The sequence below is a fragment of the Hemitrygon akajei genome, chromosome 7, assembly GCF_048418815.1.
Source record: "Hemitrygon akajei chromosome 7, sHemAka1.3, whole genome shotgun sequence".
NCBI lineage: Eukaryota > Metazoa > Chordata > Chondrichthyes > Myliobatiformes > Dasyatidae > Hemitrygon > Hemitrygon akajei.
Genome location: NC_133130.1, coordinates 174,112,343 through 174,132,257, shown reverse-complemented (window position 1 = coordinate 174,132,257; position 19,915 = coordinate 174,112,343). Strand labels below are relative to the sequence as shown.

The 19,915-nt window shown below is 45.0% G+C and overlaps 1 protein-coding gene across 4 annotated transcripts in view; it reads right to left on the bottom strand.

Moving 5' to 3' along the window:
* Window positions 1–17,390, bottom strand: part of ralgps1 (Ral GEF with PH domain and SH3 binding motif 1) — a 726,899-nt gene extending 709,509 nt beyond the window's left edge. For 3 of the 4 annotated variants that reach the window (XM_073052641.1, XM_073052645.1, XM_073052644.1), the window contains exon 1: window positions 17,132–17,390. The gene's annotated coding sequence lies outside the window, so the exon portion shown is untranslated. Of the gene's footprint in view, window positions 1–16,963; window positions 17,053–17,131 lie in introns of those variants that run through there. The other variant, XM_073052642.1, reaches the window with a different exon arrangement.
* Window positions 17,391–19,915: the final 2,525 nt, after the last annotated feature.

Below are 19,915 nucleotides of genomic sequence, written 5' to 3'. Positions count from 1 at the left end.
TCAGTAGCCACTCTATTAGGTACAGGAAGTGGCCAGAGTATATTATACCAGAACTGTAATTCATAAATAATTCAAGAATACATTGTTCTGCCTCGTGAAAACTGTGAGACACCAGATGAAATATCAATAAGCAGCTCGTTCTGTGTCAGCGATACATTAGTTGTCCCTACAGTCAAGAACTTGCAGAAGAAATCAATAACAAATTTACTTCAGATTGCCCAAATTCCATTTTAAAATAACAATTTCTTTTCTAATACTTCTGCAATAAGAAATGGACACTAGAACCCTGCAGCTTGGGACAAACACGCAAATTAGATTCAGGTTTATTAACCATATGTACATCAATTATTTACCACAGGGACATGTGCACACTGAGTGGGTGGCATGGTAGTGTAGTGGGTAGCCCAGTGACTGGGGTCCAATTCCCACCGCTGACTGCAAGGAGTTTGTATGTCTCCCTGTGACTGCATGGGTTTCCTCCAGGTGCTCCAGTTTCCTCCCACAGTCCAAAGATTTATCAGTTGGTAGGTTAATTCGTCCTTGTAAATTGTCTGATGATTAGGCTAGGGTTAAATCGGGGGATTGCTGGGTGGCAGAGTCTGAAGGGTCTATTCACGCTGTTTGTCAATAAATAAATAAATCTTAGTGAAATGTGCAGTTTCTGCTAACAACCAACACAACTTAACGATGTGCCTGGGGTAGCCCGTAAGTGTCCCACACATTAGGACATTGGAAAAAATGTTGAATTTCCCCATGGGGATGAATAAAGTATCTATCTATCTATCCTGGTGCCAAAGCAACACGTCCACAACATACGGTGGAAAAACACAGAACACAGCAATCAAACAACAGCAAAACAAATTCTGATCCTCCCTCTCACACACGCACACGGACAGTCCTCCAACTCCAGGACAGGCCTTAAAGAGAACATACGAAAATAGGCCCATAGAGCCTGCTCTACCATTCAGTATTTATGCTGACATGTGGAATGACAGTGTGGGACTCTAGCTGCAGCAAGACGGATCAGAAACACTCCAAAAAGAGTGATTAGGATGGCTCAGCACATCACTGAGATTCAACTACCAGACCTGAAGACAATCTGCAACTCTCAATCCCTACAGTGCTTATAATATCATTAAAGTCTCATCCCATCCTGCACAGTCAGTTCAATCTCCTGCCATCAGGTAGGAGATACAGAAACATCTTAGCAAAGACAGTAAGACTGAAAATCAGCTTCTTCAAGGGCTGTTGAATAATGCTACACCCCAGCTTGCCAATGGCCTTAGAGTGTTGTGGACTATTGAAGTCACTTGTGGGAATTGTTTTTTTAAATTAAGCCACACCACATGCATTATAAATATCTGTTTTACATTGACTGGAGTAGCACTGCAATTTTGTTGTCTTAAGCGACGACAATAAAATTCTACTCTATTCTAATATGTTCATGTTTGATCGATTTCAGGTCTTATTTCCTATTCTGTGCCAGTTCCCCATGGCTCTCAGGTGTATGCCCCATTTCTCCAGGGAGGCTGCGACTCCAGGAACATCTCCAAACACAACAGTAGAGCCAAGCATGAATGTTGATGACCAGATTACCACACTTCCAACCACCATCAGCCAGAGGAGCCAAGTAGGCCGACCTCCTCCCGACGATCCCCACCACCACAAGCTTCTCTCTGGACAATACATTTCACTTTGCACAACACTCGGGGATGGTACACCGGGACTTTGAGGAGGTTTAGCATTTCATTCTTTTTATTATTCAGATACAGGATGGAATAGGCTCTTCCTCTCCTTCAGGCTGTGTCACTCAGCAATCCCCAACTTAATCCTGGCCTAATCGTGGGACAATTTACAACCTACTAACTGGTGCATCTTTGGACTGTGGGGAGGACACCGGCGCACCTGGAGGAAACCCAAGTGGTCACGGGGAGAACGTACAAACTCCTCACAGGCAGCGGCAGGAATTGAGCCCAGGTCACTAGCACCGTTAAGCATTGTGCTAACCACTACACCGCTGTGCCACCCAAAGTGGTACGTCACCAAAGACTCTCCTCTAGCAAATGTCTACAGATGTACTATGGACAGCATTCTTTGCCGCAGGCAGGCGTGGTGGCCAAGTCTTCATGAGGCAGAGCCTGAGAGATTCTTGATTGGTCAGGGCATGAAGGGATATGGGAGAAGGCAGGAGATTGGGGCTGAGAGGAAAATTAGGTAAGCCCTGATTAAATGGTGGAGCAGACTCAATGGACCGAATGGCCTCATCCAGCTCCTCTATCTTATGATTGCATCACCATCTGGTATGGATGGACCAATGCAAAGGATCGGAAAAAGCTGCAGAAGGTTGTAAGCTCAGACTGCTCCATCGTGGGCACTAGCCTCCCTAGGAATGAGGAGATCTTCAAAAGGTGATGCTTAAAAAGGCAGCATCCATCATTAAGGAACCCACCACCCAAGATATGCCCTTTTCTCATTGCTACTATCACGGAGGTGGTACAGGAGCCTGAAGACACACCTTCCATGTTTCAGGAACAGCTTCTTCCCCTCCGTCAGATTTCTGAACAACCCATGAACTATTGTTGTGCACTTAATATTTCAGCAGTATTTGAGCATTATTGTAAATATATTGTTTAAGAATTCTTGTTCATTTAAATAATTCATTATGGACTATATGTAAAATTAAGTGACTTGCATACATCATGATGCTACCACATTATAGCTGCACACCTCACTTAAAGAACAAACCTATACTCATATCTCTCGTTTTCCTTTGAGATCGTTTAAAGTTTTAGAGTTACAAAACATAACTATATTTGCTCTCTTGTCACTTCTTTGTTGAATGTATGTGTCTCATTGCTGTCACAATCGAACAGATAAATACAGGGTTATGGGGTAGTGTGGGTTTGGTACTTTTCTTTTAAGGATTATATGGGTCAGCACAACATGGAGGGCTGAAGGGCCTGTACTGTGCTGTACTGTTCTATGGTTCTATGGTTTTCACAACATACAATATGTCAGTGATAATAAACCTGACTCTGATAACATCTCCATTGTGGTACTAAAGACCTGCCCTCCAAGAACAAGATGAACTTCTAGTTCCCAGGGCAGCATTTGGACATGGTGGGGAAGTGGAAGGAAGGGATGTAAAACCTTCCCAATCCACATTGAGGAAGACCTAAACTTAAAATGACAAACGACTTAAGAGTTGGCCTTGTACGATACAGAAATCGGCCCTTCAGCACCACCTCCATCCCAATCTCTTTGCCCATCAACACGGGAGTCATTCAGCACGGGAACAGGCCCTTCCACCCTCCTGGTCTAGCCCAAACAAGATTTCAATCTAAACTAGATCACAATTGCCTAATTTTGGCCCACATCAGCAGCACAGTAGCATAGCAGCAAGTGCAACGCTGTTACACCCCCAGCGACCAAAGGTTCAGTTCCTGCTGCTGCCCGTAAGGAATCTGTACATACATTTTCCCCGTGAACATGTGGGTTTCCATCAGATGCTCCGGTTTCTTCTCACATTCCAATGACATGCAGTTAGTAAGTTAACTGGTCAGATGGGTGTAATTAGGTGGTATGGGATCATTGGGGCAGAAGGCCCTGTTGTTGTGCTCTATAAAAAAAATCTCCTTTTCACCTTACACCAATGCCCTCTTTTTAAAAAAAATTCCTTATCATAAAAGAGAAAAAGAACCTGACTATCAATGATCTAAACCTCTCATAATCCTACACACTTCTATCAGGTCAGCTCTCAACCTCCATTACTCCAAAGAAAACAGGCCCAGCCTATCCAATCACTGAAGTTCACCAATCCTGGCCACGTACTAGTGATTTAATTTAATTCAGAATTAATTCAATGCTACAGGGAAATCAGGATAATGTTTGAGTGTTCTTCTACTTCAATATCAAGCAAGATTTAATCTTAAAAAGACAAACAAGATTACTGCTCCAAATGCAAGCTAATGACATCGGTGGGAAGTTCTGGTGTAGTTATCTTACCCATGAGCACTTGGGGCTTGACAGCTGCTCAAGGAGGTTGCTGTCACTCACCAACCCTACCAAAGAGTGGCGGCAGCCTGTGTAAATGCACCCCGGCGAGAAATCACTCTCTTTGTAAAAGGAGATGAAAGCCACAGCAAATCAATTTGTTGCATTGCTGAACCAAAAGAACTAACACAGTTCAGAATGCTCAACAGAACCCCCCAAGCTGAGCTTGTGACACGGTCATGCAATGTCTCCCGCAGTAAACTGACAGAGCCGTCGCCCGTCATTTTGCGACGTGCACAATTGTTCGAACACAAGCAGTTCAAGAGGCGTTCCAGTGTCAACCACGGCTCAGTGGATAACACTTGCCTCCTGTCAGAAGGTCAGGAGTTCAGGTCCTACTCAAGAGACTTGAGCACGAAATGCTGAGGTTGACGGAGAGTGGCTGGCTTTCAGGCAAGACGTGGAAGACCCCATCGCCTCTTGCATCTGCTGGTTAAGATGGCGCTGAGCAGCGGTCTCCATTAAGGTCACAGCTGAGATTTATTTGCTTCTTTTTTTTAAGTTCATAGGGATGGTTTTGGGGACAGATAGGGGAGTTAGGGGGTCGGATTAGGGTTTAGAGGCAGGGATATGGGGGAGTTAGACGTCAGGCTGGAATCTAGGCTTTCGCTCTGCACTTGAAGGCCAATGATGGAGATGGGTGGCGAAGGGTGTATGTGGATGTTGGGCTGACCCAGGTTGGTGGGTCCTGGGATCGGATGTCCATGTGAGCAGGAGATAATAGGGCTGATGAATCGGCGAGCCCAAAGCTCGGGATCCCGTCACTGGCGAGACCTGGGATCAATGAAGATCGAAGCCCAAGGGCTGATCGGAAGTCCGGAAGTTGAAGCCCATTGGCCAAAGTCTGGAAACTGAAGGCCTGCAGGACTGTCCTAGGGTTGGAGGACTGTCTATGCACATGGGTGGTTGGGTGTGAGGGAAGATCGGAGATTGTTTTGTTGTTGTTCTTTTGTTCCTTTGTCACGTTCTGCCAACACTGAGGGCATACTATGATGGTCCCAGAATGTGTGGTGGCACTTGCAGGCTGCTTCCATCATATTGTTAGGTTTTGTTGGCTGTTAACGCATGTCCATGTGATAAATGAATTGGAAGGAGCAGTGATCAGTGGCACTATTATGAAGACAAGAAAACCAGGTAACCTGGCTAATGGCAATTCTCTAATCAACATCTTTAAAACAGAAGGCCTGGCCTTCGTAGTACCATCTGTGGGATCTTGCTGAGCACAAATCTGTCACCACACTACATCACTGACTAATATTGCTCATTGGCTGTAAAGTACTTGGGATGACATGAAAAAAAACAAATGACATCACACACAAAATGCTGGAGGGGTTCAAGAGGTCAGGCTGTATCTCTGGAGGGAAATCAGAGGTGGAGAGAAAAGCAGCTTTAAATTCCTTAGTGTTATTATTTTGGGAGACTTGTCCTGGGCTCAGCACGTAAGTACAATTACAAAGAAAGCACGGTAGTGCTTCTACTTCCTTAGGGGTTTGTGAAGATTTGGAATGACATCTAAAACCTTGATAAACCTCTATGGATCGTGGAGCGTGGAAACAACAATGCCTTTGAACAGAAATTCATACCAAATGTAGTGGATACAGCCCAGTCCGTCATGGGTACAGCCCTCCCCACCACTGAGCACATCTACACGAAATGTTGTCAATGGAAAGCAGCATCCATCATCAGGGATCTCCACTATCCACAACATGCTCTCTTCTCGCTACTGCCATCCAGATGGAGATACAGGAGCCTCAGGACTCACGCCACCAGGTTCAGGAACGGTTATTAGCCTTCAATCATCAAGCTCTTTAGCCCAGAACAGGGGTGTCAAACTCATTTTAGGTCACGGGCCGGATTGAGCAAAATGCAGCTTCATGCGGGCCGGATCAGTCGGACGTGTGCGAACGCAGCTTTCGTTGCCTCCGTTTTTTCAGCCTGCTCTCATGTGTCTCAGTCTCTGCTATAACTACAAAGTGTTTCACTTTACAAATTCCGTTTCTTATGAAGACTGCCGAATAAACACTAAAAACCCTGAAAACCTGGTACCTGAATAAACTCAGCATTAGCCATATCATACGCCATAGGCACTTCGATTACTGGGGCCAGCTTTAATAGTAATTAGATATTATCTCGCGGGCCAAAGATAATTCCACCGCGGGCCGGATTTGGCCCGCGGGCCTTGAGTTTGACATATATGGCCCAGAAGGATAACTTCACTCAGCCCATCATTGAAATGTTCCCACAACCTGTGGACTCACTTCCAAGGACTCTTCATCTCACGTTCTTCATATTTATTCCTATCATTGTTATTTCTCTTTGTATTTGCACTGTTTGGTATCTCTTGCACACAGGTTGATTGCACAAATTGGTGTGGTCTATCATTCTATAGATTTATTGAGTATGTCTGTAAGAAAATGAATCTCATGGTGACTGTTTATTCCCCTCCACAGGGGCTGCCTGACCTGTTGAGTTCCTCCAGCATTTTGTGTGCATTACTCTGCAATTCCAGCATCTGACACAGACTGGGAGACCGTTTCACTGAACACCTACGCTCGGTCCGCCAGAGAAAGCAGGATCTCCCAGTGGCCACACATTTTAATTCCACGCCCATTCCCATTCTGATACGTCTATCCATGGCCTCTTCTACTGTCAAGATGAAGCCACACTCAGGTTGGAAGAACAACACCTTATATTCCATCTGGGTAGCCCCCAACCTGATGGCATGAACATTGACTTCTCTAACTTCCGTTAATGCCCCTCCTCCCCTTCTTACCCCATCCCTTATTTATTATTTCCCCCCTTTTTTCTCTCTCTGCCCCTCTCACAATCACTCCTTGCCTGTTCTCCATCTCCCTCTGGTGCTCCCCTCCCCCTTTCTTTCTCCCTAGGCCTCCTGTCCCATGATCCTTTCCCTTCTCCAGCTCTGTATCCCTTTTGCCCATCACCTTTCCAGCTCTTAGCTTCATCCCACCCCCTCCTGTCTTCTCCTATCATTTCAGATCTCCCCCCCTCCCCCTCTCACTTTCAAATCTCTTACTATCTTTTCTTTCAATTAGTCCTGACGAAGGGTCTCGGCCCGAAACATCAACAGCGCTTCTCCTTATAGATGCTGCCTGGCCTGCTGTGTTCCACCAGCATTTTGTGGGTGTTGCTTGAATTTCCAGCATCTGCAGATTTCCTCGTATCTGCAGAATCTCCTGTGTTTAAGTTCCTTTTGTGTTCTCCCACTGCTCATCATCTCACACAGTTTGTATCTTAAGCCTACTGCCCTGCCACGCATGTCATCGGCAATGATTGTAAATTAGTAAGGCTCTAGTATTGATTCTTACAGGCTCCCATTATTTACAACCCGCCAACCTGTCAATGACTCACTTATTCCAAGCAGTATTTTTCCTGTAAGGCATCCTTCAATCTACATTATTACCATCCCCAGTCTCACGAGTCTTAGCCTTAGGTGCCAAATTCAAATGAGTTCTGAAAATTTAAATACAATACACAAGTGGCCACTTTATCAGTTACAGGAGTGAAACCCAGTGTGGTCTTCTGTCGCTGTAGCCCATCCACTTCAAGGTTCAATGTGCTCTGCGTTCAGAGTTTCTCTTGTGTTCACCACAGCTGCAATATGTGGCTACTTGAGTTACTGCCACCTTCCCGTCAGCTTGAACCAGACTGGCCATTCTCCTCTAACTTCTCTCATTCACAAGGTGTTTTTGCCCACAGAACTGCCACTCACTGATTTTTTTTTGATTTTTCATACCATTCTCTGTAAACTCTAGAGACTGTTGTGTGTGAAAATCCCAGGAGATCAGCAGTATCTGATATACTCAAACCACCCCATCTGGCACCAACAATCACTCAGAACACATTTCTTCCCCATTCTGATGTCTGGTCTGAACAACAACTGAACCCCTTGAGTATGTCTGCATGCTTTTATGCATTGAGTTACCGCTGCGATTGGCTGACTAGATATTTGTATTAATGAACAGGTGTATCTAACAAAGTGAACACTGAGTGGATAGTTTAAAGTCATAGTCCATAAAACATAGGAGCAGAATTAGGCCATTCAGCCCATTGAGCTTGTCCTGGTCATAAAGTTAAAGAGCAAAGAAATAGGGTCTCAGCCCAATAGGTCCACACCAAATTAAACTAATCCTACCCTAATCCAATATATTCTTTCCACATTCCCACCAACACTTCCAGCTCTTCCTTTAATCACATACATGCACTCTAGGGGCCATTCAATATGGCTGATTAATCTATAGAGTCTTGAAAAAGTACAGCACAGAAATAGGCCCTTCAGCCCATCTAGTCCATGCCAAAACCATGTAAATTACTTACTCCCATTGACCTGCACTGGGACCATAGCCCTCCATCCCCCTCCCATCCATGCACCTCTCCAAACTTCGCTTAAACTTTGAAATTTAGCTCATATGCAGTATATGTGCTGGCAGCTTGCTCTACACTCACACCACCCTCTGACTGAAGAAGTTTCCGCTCATGTTCCCCTTAAACTTTTCACCTTTCACTCTTAAACCATGACCTCTGGTTGTAGTCCCACCCAACCTCAGTGGAAAAAGCCTGTTTGCATTTACCCTCTCTATACTCCTTATCGTTTTGTAAGCCTCTATCAAATCTTCCCTCATTCCTCTAGGGGACATGGGAGCAAGAGATAATGGTGACAATGTGCAAATGCCCTTTCTTTTGCAGTATTCATTGCCGTAATTTATAGTAAGTTTACATCCTTACACTGTACTGCTGACACAAAACAAATTTTGCATCATTCAAGTCCATGATAATAAATCTGATTCTTATTGTGCCACGGGTCAGGATCGAACCTGGATCACTGGTGTGGTGAGATGGCAGATCTGCCCACTGCACCACATGTCATAATCAAACCAATTGCTACCACTCTTACTCAGCCTGTGCAGATAACTTCACTCACCTCAACACTGAACTGATTCCAGAAGCTATGGGCTCACTTTCAAAGACTCTACAACTCATGTTCTCAGTATTATTTATTTTCATCCTAAAAAATTTATTATTGGAACAATTTGTGCTCTTTTACACATTGGCTATTTGTCAGTCTTTAGGTATAGTTCTTCCATAAAACTCTATTGCAATTCTTTGAATTCACATCGTCATGTGCTCCATCATGCAACATGGGTGATCATGGTCTTTGACCATGATTGTCCTTAGCAAACTTTTCTACACCAGCGACTTACCATTACCTTCTTCTGGTCTGTAAAGTGTCTTTACAAGATGGGTGATCCCAGCCATTATCAATACACTTCAGAGATTGTCTGCCTGGCGTCAGTGGTCACATAACCAGGAATTGTGATATGCACCACCTGCTCCCATGACTTCATGTGACCTGACCCGGGGGGGTTAAACAGGTGTTACACCTTGCCCAAGGGTGACCTTCAGGCTAATGGAGGGAAGGAGCTCCCTACACCTCCACTGGTAGAAAACTAGCTCCACCCTGCCACCCACTCTTTGTATTATATTGCCTAAATTAGTCTTAAGATAGTATATGGTGACATATATGTACTTTGGTTCAAATTTCAAAACAAAATGTTCAAAGTAAATTTGTTATCAGAGTTTTATGGAGCTGCAACGTTACCTTCCAGCTCTTGAACTCAATTGCTCAATAAAATTACCATACGCCTTCATAACCACCCCATCAATTCGCACAGCAACTTTGAGGAGCCCATAGTTTTGGACCCCAAGAAACAGGGGGTTAAGGAATACCCCTCTTAAAATACTCAGCAAGTCAGATAGCATCTGCGGAGAGAGAAAATCATTTTATCTTCCGGAGGAGTTCTGATGAAAAGCCTCAGCCTGAAGCATCAGACATACTAATGATCTGTTGAGTATTTCCAGCATGTGTAATACTTTTCTGTCACATTGATCCCAGTCAATTTTCTGATACAAGATTCTGAGCAGACACCCAGGAAGTGGAAGCCCTTTCATTCAGCAAGCTTGTCATCATAAGTTCTATTTGTTCCCCAGTGTTGCTTATTTACACCTAATTAGATATTTTAAGGCTTAATAACTGCTTAGATTCCAAGTCATTTGTGTACATCTTGTATGCTCAAGTGAATTCAAGGCAGGTGTGTGAACCTCAAGCACAGCACAGAGAACATTTGCAGGCATTGCGAGTACTACATCCAGATTCTTATGATGAGCAAATAATGCGACAGCTAATTCCCTGTGTTATTTGGATAGGTAATGTTGCATGATGAAGATAACATTCAGAGTATAGTTTATTTTAAAAAAGCATATTCCCTGTTCACAATTCAGTACAGCACAACATCCTCTAGACCACAATGTCTGCCAACCACGAGATGCCAATCAGAGTTAAACCCATCTGTTTACACAAGATCTTAATCCCTACATAAAACACAGAGTACAGGCCCTTCAGCCCATAATGTTGTGTTGACCTTTAAACCCATTCCAAGAGCAATCTAGACCTTCCCTCCCGCATAGCCTTCCTCTACCACCAGCATGCTCCACACACCCATCACTACGTGTAAAAAAAAAACTACCTCTGACATCTGCTCCATACTTTCCTGCAATCACCTTAAAATTAATCCCCCCATGTATTAATCATTTCAACCCTTGGAAAAAGCCTCTACTATATCTATGCTTCTTATTATCTGGTACATCTCCAGCAAGTCACTTTCTCACTCCAAAAAGAGAAAAGCCCTAGCTCACACAACCTACACTCATGAGACATGCTCTCTAATCCAGGCCGCATCTCTTCTGCACCCTCTCTAAAGCTTCCACAGCATCCTATAATGAGATGACCAGAACTGAACACAATATTCCAAGCATGGTCTAACCTTTAAAATAAGAACTTTGCATGAAGATGGAACACAAATAAGCCCTTGGTCCCTCATTCAGTAATATTATGGCTGAAAAAACTATGCTGCACAGAAGGTGGCCCTTCGGCCCATCATGAATGCACTAACCAAACACCCATTCACCTTGAGAGAGACACAAAGAACTGCAGGTACTAGAAATCTGCCTATTGAGCTGGTCGCACCAACATCCCTGTCAAGAACCTGTGCAGAACTTCAAAACTGAGCAGACATCGACAAAGCTAGTTTCTTTCTTTGTTTCTCTGTACCTAGTCTGGCCAGCAGCAACCTTGCACACTCACACGCTTCGTGAGAAGTCCTCCAACAGTGCGAGGAAAACAAGATTCCATTCTTCTAAGCAGCCAGCCTAGGTCTGACATACAGGTTGGAACCATTTTTTTTGGTCCTGGAGCACAGATTCAGAGGAGATATGATCGAGGTATGCAAATTTATGAGGGTATAGATAGGGTTAATGCAGGCATGCTTTTTCCACTGAGGTTGGGTGAACCTAGAACTAGAAGCCCTAGGTTAAGGTGAAATATTTAAAGGGAACGTGAAGGGACTTTCATTACTCAGAGGGTGGAACGAGCTGCCGGTGGAAGGGGTGGATGCAGGTTCGAGTTCAACATCGAAGAGAAGTTTGGATAAGTCCATTGATGGGAAGGGTATGGAGGGCTGTGGTCCAGGAGCAGGTTGATGGGTGTAGGCAAGATAACAGTTCCCATGGACTGGATAGGCTGAAGGGCTCTCACTGATCCAAACTCTAAGACAATAGCCCCATAATTCAAATCCTTCCTTTAGCCAAGGGGACATTGCTTTGTGGATCCAGAACTGGCTTGCCCACAGAAGGCAAGGAGTGGTTGTAGACGGGTCATATTCTGCATGGAGGTCGGTCACCAGTGGGGTGCCTCGGGGATCTGTTCTGGGACCCTTACTCTTTGTGATTTTTCTAAAAGACCTGGATGAGGAAGTGGAGGGGTGGGTTAGTAAGTTTGCTGATGACACAAAGGTTGGGGGTGTTGTGGATAGTGTGGAGGGCTGTCAGAGGTTACAGCGGGACATTGACAGGATGCAAAACTGGGCTGAGAAGTGGCAGATGGATTTCAACCCAGATAAGTGTGAAGTGGTTCATTTTGGTAGGTCAAATATGATGGCAGAATATAGTATTAATAGTAAGACTCTTGCAGTGTGGAGGATCAGAGGGATCTTGGGGTCCAAGTCCATTAGACACTCAAAGCAGCTGCGCAGGTTGACTGTGGTTAAGAAGGTATATGGTGTATTGGCCTTCATCAATCATGGAATTGAATTTAAGAGCCAAGAGGTAATGTTGCAGAGCCCATTTGGAGTACTGTGCTCAGTTCTGGTCACCTCACTACAGGAAGGATGTGGAAGCCATAGAAAGGGTATAGAGGAGATTTACAAGGATGTTGCCTGGATTGGGGAGCATGCCTTATGAGAATAGGTTGAGTGAACTCGGCCTTTTCTCCTTGGAGCGACGGAGGATGAGGTGACCTGATAGAGGTGTATAAGATGATGAGATGCATTGATCATATGGATAGTCAGAGGCTTTTTCCCACAGCTGAAATGATGGCCACAAGAGGACACAGATTTAAGGTGCTGGGGAGTAGGTACAGAGGAGATGTCAGGGCTAAGTTTTTTACTCAGAGATGGTGAGTGTGTGGAATGGGCTGCCGAGAACAGTGGTGGAGGCAGATACGATAGGGTCTTTTAAGAGACTTTTGGATAGGTACATGGAGCTTAGAAAAATAGAGGGCTATGGGTAAGCCTAGTAATTTCTAAGGTAGGGACATGTTTGGCACAACTTTGTGGGCCGAAGGGCCTGTATTGTGCAGTAGGCTTTCTAGGTTTCTCTTTTTTTAATGTTTTAGCAAATCCAAGATTGTCAGCACACAAGTACAATTATGAAGAAAGCATGGTAGCATCTCTACTTCCTCAGAAGTTTGCAAAGATTCAGCAAGACATCTAAAACTTTGACAAACTTCTTTAGAAGTGTGGTGGAGAGTATACTGACTGGCTGCATCATAAACTAGTATGGAAACACCAATGCCCCTGAATGGTAAATCCTACAGAAAGTAGTGGACACAGCCCAGTCCGTCACGGGTAAAGCCCTCTCAACTATGGAGCACATCTACAAGGGAGTTGTCACAGGAAAGCAGCATCCATCATCAGGAAACCCCACCACCCACATCATGCTCTCTTCACACTGCTGCCATCAGGAAGGTGGTACAGGAGCCTCAGGACTCACTCCGCCAGGTTCAGGAACAGTAATTACCCTTCAACCATCATGCTCCTGAACCAGAGAAGATAACTTCACTCACATCAACAATGAACTGATTCCACAACCTACAGACTCACATTCAAGTACTCTACAGCTCATGTTCCCAGTATTATTTATTTTATAGTTGTGCAGTTTGTCAGTCTTTGTTCATGCATAGTTTTTCACTGATTCTATTGTACTTCTTTGTTCTACTGTGAATGCCTGCAAGAAAATTAATCTCAGAATTGTATATAGTGACACGTAGGCTCCATAATGGATTTACTTTCGACTTTCAAAGGCCAACATGAGGAAACTTGGCTCATTCATGGGCATGCGGGCTACCTGGCTGCAAAACCTGTCAGCCCTTTGATGACCAGGGTCGATTCGGCTGATCTGGCTAGCAAGGTAGGCATCCCTCTTCACTTACAACTCCATGTGTGTCCCTCACACCCCCTCCCCCGAGACAGGATGACCCCCAGAAGAGGACCACTGGGTACATGATGTAGCTACTCCCCTGCTAGACCAAACCTCCAAAACCATTTGTAGGTTCCTGTAGGCAGATTAGGCTCCAAGACACATTTACATAGGGCACTGCCTGGAAATTACAGAAGCTTGGCTCACTCATTCTTTCTACAGACACAACCGATCTCACCAATTGACAGCTTGTGCTCTCAATATTATTTATTTATTGTAATTGTACTGTCTGGCTTCTTTAGCACAGGTTGTTTGTGCATCTTTGTACTTTTCATTGATTCCATTATGTTTTTTTGTATCTGCTGTGAATGCCCGCGAATCTCAGGGTGGTATAGGGTGACAATAAACTCACCGTGAATTTTGAACTTTGTGTTTCCCTCTACAAAACACCAGGGTGATATCAAACACCACTGGATACACTCACATTTCCAATACGGTACATACCCGTGGCTTCAAATCAGAAACAGGAGAAAATCTGCAGGTGCTGGAAACACACACACACACACACACACACACACACACACACACACACACACACACACACACACACACACACACACACACACACACACACACACACACACACACACACACACACACACACACACACACACACACACACACACACACACACACACACACACACACACTTACTTCATGGAACAAAAAGCACAGTCGACCTTTCGGGGCCGAGACGTCCACTGTGCACTGTGCTTTTTTCAACTTAATAGATAATGCCTAGCTTGCCGAGTTCCTCCAGCATTTTGTGTGTGTTGAACATATCCGTGCTTGTCTACAAGTGATATATTTTAGAAAGTGAAACAAAAGCTGCTACTGCTGACAGACCTGACAGAGTTTACAGTGAAACGTAGTTAAGGTTTCAGATTGATGACCTTTGATCCACTGCAGCGCGCTCCGTTTCAAGTTTCCAGCATCTACGTAATTTCGCTTCACAGACGCAGCAATGTAAACATTGGCTTAAATAAACCACAGTTTCTTGTTTAGAATCCTTACACAAGACCATAAGATATAGGAGCACAATTAGGCCATTTGGCCCATCGAGTCTTCTCCACCATTCCAACATGGCCGATTTATTTCATATCTCAGCCACGTTCTCCCACCTTATGCCTCTTTGATGCCCTTACTAATCAAGAACTTATCAACGTTCGTTTTAAATATACTCCGACTTGGCCACAGCCGGCTGTGGCAATGAATTCCGGAGATTCACCACCCTCTGGTTAAAGAAATCCCCCCTCAGCTCTGCTCTAAAAGGGACGTCCTTGTATCCTGCGGTCCGAGACTCCCCGCGATGTCTTTCCAACTTTCCCATCAAAATACCGGCTGTCCTTCTAAAACATTTCATGTGTTCGTCAACTTAGATCATACTTTATGAAGAGAAAACATTTCATCAGAGACATGTAAAGGTCAAATTTCAACAGCTACATCTAATTAAATCACTTTATATTCTGGAACTCCCCATCAAACCGTCACTAAAACATACATCGCAGCGCACACAGAATATGCTAGTCAGGCAGCGTCTGCAGAGAGTCGCCGTTTGGGGCCGAGACCCATCATGCGGTCTGGAAAGGAAGGAGGGAGAAGCCAGATGGAGAAAACGGACAGCCTGTGATGCAAATATTTTAGAGAGAGAGAGAAGGAGAGAGAGAGGAGAGATGCTGCTGCCCCACTCCAGGGACGTGGGATCAAGGATCAAGTACCCCGGGTACTTGGCTTTGGGATCTGCAGTTCACTTTGTAACGACGTGGGTTTTCATCCCACAGTCACGGTGCCTTGATTGTCTATAAATTACCGCTAGGGTGGGGTATGTGACAGATGAATGGAGGGTGTGTGTTAGTGGGCACACAAAAGAGAGGGTACGGGGAAAGAGAAAGATTGTTTCATCTGTCAGGTGCACTTTGAAACACACAGTGAAACGCGTCGTTTGCGTCAATGGCAGCCCGCAAGTGTCTGCACGCAGACATGGCATATTGCACACAACTGGTAGGTTTGGAAACCCAGCGGGTGTCCACGCGGTCACGGGGAGAGGACGTACGATTTCCTCACAGATACAGCGGCAGGAATTGAACCCAGAACCCTGCCACTGTAAAGTCTTGCGCTTACCCCTACGCTACCGTTCCGCTGGCGGCTAGCATAAAGCCGATGGGCCGAACCGCCTCCTTCTGGGACGTGAATTACCATTTTTCTCACGCATGTCAGATTTTTATATAAAGTTTCAAATAATGTTAAAATACAAAATTAGTATTTGCTTTATTAGTCTCCATGTAACAATCCAACTGCTATTCTAACGGCGCCCGGATTCAGTGCAATTTAACAGGTACAAGCCTGCAATGGGCAAACAATAGGCCTCTCCTGTGTTAACATTGTCATAGATTTCCTCCCTCCGGCAACCGTGCTTGCGAGCAAACCAGGTATTATTGACATAATCCGGCGCTGTGTGACAGGCGAAACCAGCTCCTGCGTTAGAGCAACGTGCAAACCCGCTCCCATCATAAACCACGCCGAAAAAGGGGCCCTTTCATCTGGAAACTGCGGGAATGCCAGCTACAGTATCACACTCACTTCAAAACAGAAAAATGCGACCATTCCAATATCAGAGCGGGAAGGGTTAAAGGGCACGTTAAACTTATTGTTACGGAGCACTTTATGAAATCCCCCATTCAGAAAGAGGACACTGATCTGACAATGCGTGGCAACGCTGCCGAAAGGTGATTAATTCTACTGGAATGGTTCTATACCCGGTTACTCCCATACACTGGGCGGTGCAAGTGGGGTCGGCCGCTCAGTTTACACAGATACCACCGTGTGGTGTTATCCGGGAAAGGGGGGGGGGGGGGAAGCTTCAGCCCTCCTACACAACCGCCAGACAAATAATTTAACAAGGGAAAAAAATCGCTGTATTAACAATGGACTACAGCACTCCAAAGATGTTTCTTTCTTTTGAATAATTTCTCTTTAACAATAATCTTGGTTAACGAAGCAATCCTCTCTTTTTTTAAAAAAACAAGGGTACAAATGCCCTTTGAGATTGGCTTTATGATAAAGTGCACAGCTCCCTCCGAACAAGGTGCGACGCTCATTTCAATAACATAGTTCCTGGTTTGATGCACAAAGAAAGCACAGTCACGCAGTCAGCACCACCAAAACAAAATTCAGTAAAATAGAAACATTTGCACCACCGGCAAGCGTAAACGACAATACAGTGTTTCTTGGATGTAATTCCCCCTTCAGCAAATACAACTGCATTTACGGTGCGACCGCCCCTGTTCAGAAAACCAACCTTGAATGGAAGAATATCTCACTGATAACAACGCCGTGTTGGGTATTCACGTGAGACTTTTAAAACGTCGTATTTCACACAAAATCAATACATTCCACCAGTGAATGCACATTGCACAATGATATCAGGTCCCACCCCTCACGCCAGACCCAGAGCACATGTACTCACCACTGCTACTACTGACACAGCATTCTCTCATTACACTGAATATTCCGTCTCTGGCACCTTTTATGTCCCGCTGAATCAACAATAAACAATATTCGCGGTTGGATAATTAGTAAATTAATTCCCTTGCAAAGATAGGGGGGTCTGCAACAATCCCTCCCAGTCTCTGTTGTCTGCTGTCGTTGCCAATGTGTCTGGACCCTCTGACACAATTCTCAAGAAGGCTGATTGAAAATCTGGAAAACACTTGACACCAGATGGAACTGCTCCCCAGCTATTGACAACAGGAAGTGCAGGTACATTGCGATTGACAGCTACTCTGACCAATCACCGGGAGAAGCTGCCTTCATTCCGATTCCTCATTGGGGGCACCGTTCCCCAATCAATACAAGGATTCCGCCCAATTTTAAAAAGATAAGTGATAATAGCGCAAGCGCACTATCTCGATTGCGTACTGGGACTTGTAGTTCAATGTATTATAAATCCTTCGGGGGCATCGCAGAGCACTTTAGATTCAGATTCCGATTCATTTGTTTATCACATGTACAGCAAAACATACAATGAAATGTGTCTGCAACGCAGCGGGCCAGGCAGCATCTATAGGAAGAAGTACGGTCGACATTTCGGACCTCGACCCAAAACATTGACTGTACTTCTCCCTATAGATGCTGCCTGGCCTGCTGCATTCCACCAGCATTTTGTGTGTGTTGTTGTTTGAATTTCCAGCATCTGCAGATTTCCTCGTGTTTGCGTAATGAAATGTGTCTTTTGTGTTAACAACCAGCACAACCTGAAGATGCGCTGGGGTCATCCCGCAAGTATAGCCACACATGCCAGCGCCAACGTAGCATTCCCATCATGCTTGGCAGAGCCACAGAAGCAACAACATAAAGTCCCTCACCTCCATCCCTTGCACCCACTCACTCACTCACATCACACACTCAGTCGTCCAACCCCAGGCCAGGCTGACGGGCCTCCAGCTTCCGGTCCTCACAGACATCAGGCCTGCAAATTCCCAGCCACCTCACAGAGTCGCAGACCCAGGGCTACTGCCATTGGGCCTTAACCTCCGGATTTCCAATCAGCCTTCAGGCTTTGGTATCAACCCAAGGGGCTCACCAGTGATAATGAATGAGGACCCTGAACTCCAGACACCTCCATGACAAGCCGCGGACACTAGGCCTCCAACTCTGGTCTCGCCGACAGGTACCTATGGGTCACTGGCCCTTGTGCCTCTAGACAACTGAGTTAGTTTTGAAGTGTAGTAATCAGGGCAAGATATTTTCCAATTTGTGCACAGCAGGCTCCCACAAAGAGCACCATGATAACAGCAAAGCAAAAAAAAAAAGAATAGGGATTGGTATTGGCTAGTTTTGTTTATTGTTGTCACATCCACCAAGATGTCTTGCATACTGTTCATTACATGGTGCAGTGGGGTAAAATAATGGCAATGTAGAATGCAGAGAGAGCAGCCACAGAATGCAAGAACAGAGATGAGGAGGAATTTCTTTGGCTGGAGGGTGATGGATCTGTGGAATTCATCGTCACAGAGGGCTGTGGAGGCCAAGTCGTTGGGTATATTTCAAGCAGAGGCTGATAGGTTCTTGAATTATAAGGGTGTCAAAGGTTATGGGGGGAAGGCAGAAGAATGGGGTTGAATGGGACAATAAATCAGCCATGACGGAAAGGTGGAGCAGACTTGATGGGCCGACAGGTCTAACTTTGATCCTACGTCTTATGGTATTTTGTAGGCAAATGGGGCGGGTGCAGGTTGGTGATAAGGCCAGCAGATAGGTTGTGGGCTGAAGAACCAGCTTCCATGGCCAGATTATCAGTTTTAGTGAGGTTGATTGGGGGGTTAAATATTGATCAGAATTGCAAGAATCCAAGGATGTTTATTGAAATACGTACTTGGAATATTTTTTAATCATCTGAGAGAGTAGATCAGGGGTTCCCCAGCTGAGGTCCACAGACTCCCTGCTTCATGGTATTGGTCCATGGCATAAAAAGGAGAACCCCGGGAGTAGATGGAATCTGGATTTAGCATTTCATCTCAAAAACCAGTGTATCTGACAAAGTGACTTTGCCACAGCAGTGCACCGGAGAACCGGCTTGGTCTGCGCCCAAGTATCGGGCGAAAGATTTGAACTCACGACCTTCTGGTTCAGAGATGAAGCTGTGATCTACTGAGACAACACCAACACCATAATAATTCTTAAAATAATAGTCATGTATTCAAACAGAACCAAAAGAAGCCCTTTGGCCCATCTGGTCCATGCTAGCCAAGATGGCCACCTATTCTTGTCTTACTTGCCCATATTTGGCCCACATCCCTCTAAATATTTCCGGTCCATGTACCTGTCAAAATATCTTCCAAATGCTGTCATTGTACCTGCCTCAACTATTCACTCTGGCAGCTCGTTCTAAATATGGGCTACTCTCTGTGCGAAGTTACCCTTTGAAGTCTCACCTTAAACTTATGCCCTCAAGTTCCCCTTCCATGAGGAAAAGTACTCTGTGCATTCACCCTGTTATATCACCCCCACAATTTCATGCTTCTAAACACCAAGGAATAAAGTCCTGTCCTGTCCAATGCCTTTCGATAACTCAAGTCCTCGAGTCTTAGCAGCACTCTCATAAGTATTCTCTGCTCTCTTTTCAGGTTAATAATGCTCTTTCTTGTAACAAAGCCGCATGCAATACTCCAAATGTGGCCTCAAATGGACCAAATGTAGGTAAAAGGGTTTAGCAAGGGCCAAAGGGCCTATTTCAGTAGTGTAAGACTCA